Source organism: Nanorana parkeri, unplaced genomic scaffold (genome assembly GCF_000935625.1).
Source record: "Nanorana parkeri isolate BGI_ZX_2015 unplaced genomic scaffold, ASM93562v1 scaffold401, whole genome shotgun sequence".
Taxonomy (NCBI): Eukaryota; Metazoa; Chordata; class Amphibia; order Anura; family Dicroglossidae; genus Nanorana; species Nanorana parkeri.
In genome coordinates this window covers 1,016,368-1,026,089 of record NW_017306669.1, presented here as the reverse complement: position 1 = coordinate 1,026,089, position 9,722 = coordinate 1,016,368, and positions in this window count along the sequence as shown.

Genomic DNA, 9,722 nt, shown 5'->3' with positions numbered 1-9,722 from the left:
CCTCCAAGCTTACTTTCTGACATTCCACCCCTAACCCCCTCCTCTCTAAGGCCCCGTACACATTGAGCAGTTCGCGTGGTTTGCATTTTGCGCGATATTGCGCGATTTGTCACGCGATAGCGCGCAAATGCTTGCATCGAGCAAGCTTGAATCGCGGCTAAATCCGCTCCAAAAAGGGTCCTGCTGTAGCGACACACGACCCGCGACAGCAGGACCCTTTGCCCCATTGAGAAGCATTGGAGAGCGATATCGCGCGGTAAATTGCCGCGATATCGCAGGAATTACCGCGCGATAAATCGCTTAATGTGGACGGGGTCTTACAATCAGATATTTTTGAATTTCTTTTTTAAATACATTTTTGAGGGACCCTTCCCCAGACCGTCTGGATTCTCGCCTATGTTAGACTGATATATTCATTGCCAGTAGTCTACTGGTATACCAACATATTCCACAGCGCCGCAACTTGTCGTCATCATTTTTCAGTATGTTTGTAATCATGTCTTACTGTATACAGCTTTACTATACAAATCATTTTTGTGAAACTATTGCCTAGTTTTCTACCTGGCGATCCTGCCAGCAGGGGTGTGGAAATTTTGGAAAAAACTACTTGTCCAAGGACTAAAGCGGGGGCCGAATCTACTTGTCCCTCATGACAATCTACTTGTCCTGATACAAAAAAAATAATTTTAACCAAAACCGTATTTAGCAGTGCTAAGAAGCGCTTCTCATTGGTCAGTGCCGTCAGGTGACCGCGTTGACCAACGAGTGCTTGCAATTTGCGAGCGGAATTCACAATACATGAAACAGGTACAGATAGTAGACCAGTACTGGTGGACGGGAAGGACCGTTTGCCGAAAGGTAAGTATAGTGGGAGGGAGATTTGTGCGGGTAATTCCGTTTTCCCAAATTACTTGGGAAAGTGAATTTACCCTTTAGGGTTGGTGCAGACTTTGGGATTCCCAGGACGTGCGATCGTGTGCGGTTGCATCCGCATGTATGGGATTACATCTGCGTGGCAATTGCTGAAAAAAAGGTAGATGTACCAATTTTCACAACATGCACCGCGCAGTGTTTTCAACCGTGATCGCCCGCGGCGGTATTGCAGTAGGAAAACGTGCAATCTGCCTGGCATGACTGGGGTGCCATTAGAAAATAATGGCACTGACAGCACGATCGGCGGTGGTGTGCGATTCCGTGACCACCCAGCCATCCGCTCGGTTTCGTGCACGATGAGTGGGTGCAGGGTGCCAAAATGCTCTCTGCGTTTCAGCACTCGACATTGCATATTGCCAGCACTGTGAGGACAAGTGATCTCCTGCCCGACAGTGACAGCATAGTTCTCAATAACCAGCCTGCTATTGGCTATTACAAATTGAAATAGCCAATAGTAATCTAGCTATTCATTTCTTGTACTCGTGAAAATACCCCGATTCTTAAGGCCGTTACTGGCCCTTTAAATTTTTAAACAGCAACGGCTGTCTGAGTTTCCGTGGTTGTGGGGACCTCGGCAGCCTGCTGGGGACCTTACGGTAGCTGTCCATGGCAATGCCTGTCCGGTTCTATAGCTCTTCCTCCTCCGGCACAGATACGGTGCAGGCACAGCCATGGACAGCCCCAAAATGCCCGGAATAGGCCCCGATACCGCCCAGGATTACAGGTGCAGGGTTTGCAGGTACATATACAAACTGTCATATAGACTTTGCTAACTGACAGACACCCTGATCTGCGATATCCTCCAAAGAGTATAATTTTTATAAGTACATATTCTGTTCTTTAGTATTATTTTTGTGTTCAGTTAGACACTGGTGGGTGGTGGAGCTGCCGGGTGGGTCTGTGTTCCTTACCTATAGTTATGCTGTGGACTTCAATGAACAGTACGTGCGTTATTTCATGTATCCTAGTAACGTTTGAACATAGGAGTGTCAAGGAAAATTCCTGTCCTTGACCATTGATGTATAAACAATATCACAAAACATCCACTATTTTGAAATATCGCTAGGCTGGCTTATTATATTGTATTAATTCATGAATGTTACCTTCTCCTTGATAATACACAGTGCTTACAAAAGAGAACGCATCAACTCATGCAGGCTACTTCTAGTCTTAAAAGTGGGCCTTTACCCCCTTTGCCTAACACTCACATTAGCGTGCAGCTCTGCATGCTGATATGAAATTGTCTTACATTCATTAGCTAAACATATTTTTATTTTACTTTAAATTTCTTTTTTTTCTACTTCCTAGTCCACTTGGGCACAAATGATGTAGGAGATGTCCTTGAACTGGAAAGAGTGCAGAGGAGGGCAACCAAAATCATAAAGGGGATTGAGGACCTGAGTTATGAGAACAGGCTACTAAAATTAAACATGTTCTCCTTGGAAGTAAGGAGATTAAGGGGGGGGAGACATGATTTTCATGTATAACATGTTTACCGGGGATAGCAACATTAGCAGCAAACTTTTTACAATTAACTCGATGACAAGGACGAGAGGCCACCACTTAAAATTGGTAAATTGGTGGAGAAAAAATGTCAGCACAAGGGGCGAAGGGGTTTCTTCAGTTAGATCGGTCAAGGTATGGAACTCGCTGCCACATGCTGTGATTTCGGCTGAGAGTGTAGAATAATTCAAGAGGCGACTGGACGATTTCCTGAGGGACCATAATATACAGGGGTACAAGTACTCTTAAAATTGAGAACACACAGGGACCTATACATACTACACACCAATAGGACCATACACACATACACAAATAGGTTGGACTTGATGGACATATGTCTTTATTAAACCTCAAATACTATGTGACTATGTAATCGTGCCCAAGCATTGCATCCTGGGAAGGTTACATCGGCAGTGTATTTACTGGGAAATCTCATCTGTAATCTTATGAGATCTTAGGGAAAGGAATTTTCCTCCCCTGAGATGATGTGCATGGTCACTTGTCCTAGTCACATGTGCCAGAGTACCAGGAAGTAAAGGGTGATAGCCCTTAGTTAAAATGACCACTGTGAGAAGAATAGGGAGGAAAAGAGAAATAAGGTATGCAAAGAATACAAAACCGGCATCTATCTAGAAAGATCTGTTTGTAGATTGTCATTATTAAACATTTCTAAAGGTGCCTTGTTCCTATTTTGAAGACATGTGCAAAGTTCCTCTTTAAGATGTAGAGATACCTGTGGTGCTGTGGGTGGTCCTCTGTTAAAAATCATTAAAGACCAGGATCTTCTTGAGGTCCTCAGTGAGGAGATAATGATGACTCTGTACAGTTCACCCTATAAACACTGTTAGCGCTAGTAAGTGGTGCATTTGTGCAATTTTTTTTTCCAGGTTGAGCATTATGATCACATGAGGGGGGTATTTGGCACACATTTGCAACACCTGCCAAGGATTTTAATGCACTGAGTCGCAGGCTCTGCAAACAATTCTGCAACAACACAGGAATAGTCCACTTTTGCAAAAAAAAAAGATATAACAAAGAGCTAAAGTACAGGTCAATTTGTTTTAAATTACTTAAAAATTACTTGTGTGATTGGCTCACTGCTTTTACCAGAAATATGCACTGTGATACAAGCCAAGTTTTAGGCAAACCCTCATAAACAAAAAAAACAAATAATATGATATTTTTTTATTATAGTATACACTGCCTGGCCAGAAAAGGCAAACACTCTAATATTTAGTTGGACTGCCTTTAGTTTTGATTATGGCACGCATGCACCATGGCATTGTTTGATAAGCTTATGCAATGTCACAACATTTATTTCCATCCAGAGTTGCATTCATTTTTCACCAAGATCTTGTAGTGATGATGGGAGAGTCGGACCACTGCATAAATGATTGTCCAGCACATCCCAAAGATTCTCAATGGGGTTAAGGTCTGGACTTTGGTGGCCAATCCATATGTGAAAATGATGTCTCATGCTCCCTGAACCACTCTTTCACAATTTGAGCCCAATAAATCCTGGCATTGTCATCTTTGAATTTGCCCGTGCCATCAGGGAAGAAAAAATCCATTGATGGAAAAACCTGGTCATTTAGTTTTTTTCAGGTAGGCAGCTGACCTCATTTTTTGGGCACATAACATTGCTGAACAGAGACCTGACATACTGAAACAACTCCAGAGCATAACACTGCCCTAAATCCAGGTGGTGACTTTTTTATTGGCCAGGCAGTGTTATTAATATGTATTTTTGGGCACTGAAGATCAGTTGTGGTGCAGCACACATTTTACTTGACTTTATATACAGGTGAATTTTGTTAATTTAGGTGCTAGCAGCTTCAGATATTGAGATAGGAAGGAGTGTGGAGAGTTTTTATTTTAAATCATCCCCTGATATAGTAGTTTCATTTTTTGGGTAAGATGCTCTTTAAGGCCAAAACAAAAAAGTGAGTTGATCGGGAAGGCGTCAACTCAAAGTGCAGTTAACAAAGAGGGTCGGAGAGTCAAAGGATAGTACAAAATTGTATACATTTATTATTTGTTTAAAAACTCACTGGACAAACTATGTGCACCAGTTGAACCACCTAAAAAATTGGTTATTGCAACAACCCATTCACTCATAGAACACAAACATGCACTCTTAGGACAAGCTGATCAGCGTAATATGTGAAGCCGGATTATTCTCAAAAATATTTGAGGGAACAGCGCTTAGACAGTGATTGTAAACTCAATATAATTCAATGAATTTATCTTTTTAGCCTGGAGACCTTATTCAATTATATTAGAATTTTTTCAAGAGATCACGGAGGGAAATGTTCAATGGAACTGGTGATATAGTCCAGAGATACAGTAGTTACATCTGTAACTTTAGCTCATAGTTGGGAGCAGACAATATATAATGCCGTAAGCTTGATTGAAGATAGATGTTAGCGATTTTGAGACTTAAAAGGCAACCAGTGAAACTACCATCTCTAAAGCTCCTACTCACCTAAAGGAATGTAGACCCCGCTGCTTTTCTTATCACAACACTGAAAATGCTTAGGTTTTGATTACTACTTTCATAATAAAAGAGTTATGTCTTAAATTTTTTCTTTTTTTGTGTACATGAAAACTATTTTCTGCGTAAGAGTCTGCCAGACCTCCAGCAATGGTGCAGCTCTGCAACTGCTTGAATCCCAGAGGAAGCAGATGATGAAGAAAAAAAATAGATTCTGTGCATCATTATTTGGGTCCGACGATATTGATTCCTTTTGTTACTTAAAAGAGCAGATGCAACACATAAAAAAAAGACAAGAATGGATGGTAGTGAATTATGTGAACATTCGTTCTGTGCAAATAGAGGCAAAAAATACAAGTTTATTTTCTTTTGAGGTTGAATGTATTATTAGCAAAATACCACATGATGGCCAATAGATAAAGCGCAGGCGTATAGGAAATAAGTACTTATTCCTATGCTCCTCAACTCCATCTAGTGAATGTGTACATCCACACTTACTAACTTTCAGGATGTTATTCAAATGTACTTGAGTGCTTTACCCTTCCCACAATTAACCCTGCTCAAGTTCAGTTATTGGATAAAGAAATAACTTATAACATAAGCCATAGCATCCATGTAAAGTAAAGTCCATGTGCCCATTGCACTCCTGACCGCTCATTCATTGAAAATAAGATGGGTGCATCGGTAGTCGACAGATGGCCACTGTCCAGTAATACAGATAAATATGGAAACCGGCACTCCAATGATAGAATACGTCTATTTAATAACGTACGTGCAAAACATACTTATTGTGACAAGTGTTCTGCCTGATGATGGGGATCCTGCGTGACCCTGAAACGTCGCAATAAGTATGTTTTGCACGTACTTTATTAAATAGACGTATTCTATTATTGGAGTGCTGGTGTCCATATTTATCTGTAGGCCTCTGGTAAAGCCTCAACTCCAGAAGGCTTGCCTTTAGAGGTTTATAAACAATACCTACAATCTATTGTCTACATTAGAGATGGTGTATACGAAGGCATTTGACGTGGGAAACTCTCACAATCTATGTATGATGCCACTGTTGTAATTCTATGGAAACCCTTTAAGGAACCAGTTATCTGTGCATCATGAAGACTTATCTTTTTATTGAATACTGAATATACTAACAAAAATACTAGCTACCAGATCAAACTCTGGTATACTATCTGTTATACATGTTAACCAAACTGGTTTTAGGCCTGGTAACTCTACTATGAATAACATTTGTAGAACTCAAGTGATGGCTCAACTCTTAGGACATATCCCAGAGACATCTGGCCTATTTTGATCTAGGTCACATTTTTCACAAATGGATTAATATACCCTATGTTGCACTCGCAATCCAATTTTCTAGATAATGGCCTGTTCTTCCCGTCACCTGGGCATGAGACAGGGATGCCCCTGTCTTCTCTCCTATTTGATGGAAATTGAGGCCTTAGCTATTAGGGTCTGTAGCGCCCATCACCTTTTGTGATGTGACTACTATGCATTTAGTGATAGCCAGGGCTGTAGACAGCCTGGCTGGATTTGTAGTGGTGATTACATGGTTAATTCCTGGTGTCTAACCTTGTCTGTACCCCCCTGGGCGGAGTGAGACTCTGTCATATTGGGGGACAGCCAATAGGAGACACTGTAATATGTGTACAGTACAGCAGCCAACCACTGGGCTTGTTTCAGCCAGTGGTGCCTGTTGGCATAGTGTACATATATGGGTGGGAGCTACCATGTGCTCTCTCTCTCACCTGGACCAGCCATGGATTAGGGCTGGGTCCTGTTCAGCCTGCCCCCCAGGCTAGGCCAAGGCCTGGTGGTGGGCAGTAGTTGAAATGAGGGAAGATGTTTCCCTGAGACCTTCAACATGGAGGAAGCCTGAGAGATAGAGAGAGGAAAAAGAACCAGGACCAGTACAGGCTCTTGAGGTGCCCTGGATCTATGTGGACTTCAGAGCCTGGTCAGTGTTTCTTGGATTGTGGATATGCCTTCCTACTGCTACAAGATCTGGTGAGTCTGGAGCAGATGATGGTTACCCCTAGACACCTAGAACCCCTATACCCTCTCTCCCTAATCAGAAGTTCAATAAACTGTTCAACTAGCATCATATCACTGAAGTGCACATCAGTTTATGGGCATCAGAAGAGGGCGGTTAGTGCTAATGGGTGTAGCTGGAAATCAACCCCTAGAGTGACTAGATGTGGACCGGGCAAACAGCGGCTCCTTGCGGGGAGTTATCGCTACAGGTCTAACAGATGTAAAATGTCAATGGTATCACATTTGACAGGAAAAAATGACATATAGGGCTATATGCCGATGACTAATAGTATTTCTTTATGATTTAGGCCCCTACTATTTGGTGAATACTCCAGCCAGAACATCAACTGGCAGAAATCAGTTACCCTCCTTTTTACAACACCAAGAAAAGTATCTTTTAGATTTTTACAACTTTGTCATGAGCTAGCAGAGCCAGAATTTGGAACTTAGAATATACCCCTAAATTGACATTTTGAGATGACATGACCCTAAAGCAGGGGTCTCAAACCTCAGCTGTGGTGAAACTACAGATCCCATGATGTATCTCTCTTCGGGAGTCCTGTCTGTGAGAATCTTGCAATGCCTCATGGGATTTGTAGTTCCACCACAGCTGTAGGGCCCGAGGTTTGAGATCCCTGCCCTAAAGGATTGGGTTTCACTCTATACTCCTACTTACTACATAACAAACTGGGTAAGGCTCCGCTTGCATACAGAACTAAATGGTAGTTTGCATCCATAAATGATGCATCCGAATTTCTGAATGGAAAAAATAACAAATTTAAAAGAATACGAATTTTGCGGTACCGAAAACTCAGATGCATCCATATTTTTGGAAATAAACTGAAAGGTGGTAGAAAATAAAAAAAAGTGTGGGATCCCCCCCAAAATTCCTTACCAGACACTTGATCCGAGCAGCAGCCTGGCAGAGCAGGAAATGGGGAGTGATGATCATGTGCCCCCCCCTGTACAATTTATGAAAGAGGGCACCCAGATTCAGATAAGCACCCCTGCCCGCAGACCCCCACAACCACCGGGCCAGGGTTTTATGTTATAAGGACTCACCCGAGGGTGTAAAAGTTTGTAAAGCTATGGTTTTTTCTGCTATCCATATTTTAGTTTAAATAGTTATCCTATAAACCAAACATGGCTTATGAGTTTATAGAGGTGGCGGATTTTGCATAATTTTTCTGCCAGTAAATTCATTTTATTTTAATTTGCCCTCTCAGTGTTGCTGATCTCTGGAAGCCTATTTGCAGCTGATCACATGCAATTTTTAACCTTTGTGGCATCTCATTGCTGCCTCTTTCCAGTTACGTACTGCCTATATTATGCCCGTACCCCAGTGATGGCTGCATGGAATTTTCTCAGGGTGGGTTTGCTGTTGGTGACCACAGTGAACCATGACTGTGCGATCTGTGTTGAAACTTGTCTTTATCAGGAGCCCAAGGGAAATGGTGAAAATGTAGTAGCACAACTATGAGACCTAGACAGAGTGTTGTCACCCTAAACAAGTGTCTGTGAAGGTTCTCATTCATCCAGGTCATGGTATATCTGTAAAAAATAAGTCAAGGCAACTTGACTTGCTGTATTTTTCTTGAAGACGTTTCACGGGCCATCCGACCAGCTTTCTGAATTCAGAGGAACCTCTTGAAACCAGAGCCGCAATTTTGAATTGAGAAAGCTGGTCGGATGTCCAGTGAAACGTCTTCAAGAAAAATACAGCAAGTCCAGTTGCCTTGACTTATTTTTTACAGATATGCCTAAACAAGGACCTTCATAGCAGACTCATCAGATATTATTTTAATGAATGCTGCAGATTTACAAATATTGAAATGATGTTTAAAATTACAATAAAATATATGAAATTTATAGTGCACCAGGTGGTACAGTATATATTCTCTTTATTCACCCTTACCTTACAAGAGTGTCCTCCTCTAGCACTGACCGATCCAGGGGCTCAGTTGCAACGACTTGCAGCAAGTGCCGTAAAGTGTACAAAGATAAAAATTGCTAGGGAAAGAACTTTGTTTAGCACAAGAGACGTTGCATGTCTCTCCTGTCCAAAAACACACTACCCCCTAGCATTTGTTTCATATTAGGGGTTTATTTCCCCCCTAAGTAATGTATACACTTTAATAAATGAATTCAGAACAGCAATAAATCGGTTAACTTCTAACATCCATGCGTCTCTTTTTTACACACATTTCTCCTTTTCCCCATTTCTGACTGGCACTTTTTTTTCTTTTTAGCTAGTACTACATAATAATAGTATGGATCCCAACGTAGCACTCCTTCTACATCATCTTGTTCCACATCGTAATATAATATACATTTCTGGTTATAAAATTGTTGCTACACATTCCTCCATGCTGTTGTACCTTTACACTTGTAATTACAGTCATTTACCTCTCCACATGCACATCTATTGTTTGCATGACCTTACATTGCTGCGCACAGCTTAGTTTGATTGAGAGAGAGAGCGAGAGATACAATGCCATATTATAATAGAACACGAGAGACTGCCCGGGGCCCCACACTCCAGGGGGGCCATGGCGTTGCTGAAAAAGTTCTACACTTCAGTGTTCTTCATAGCACTGTATGTCAATTTCAGCTTTGCAAGTCTTTAGCTTTTTTTTTTCAGGTCAGCAATGGCAGCCATTGTAATGATTCCAGTAGAGGATTCTTTTAACCACTTCTCACCTGACTCAAATATATAAATGCGGTGGAAAAAAGGTAGGCTTCA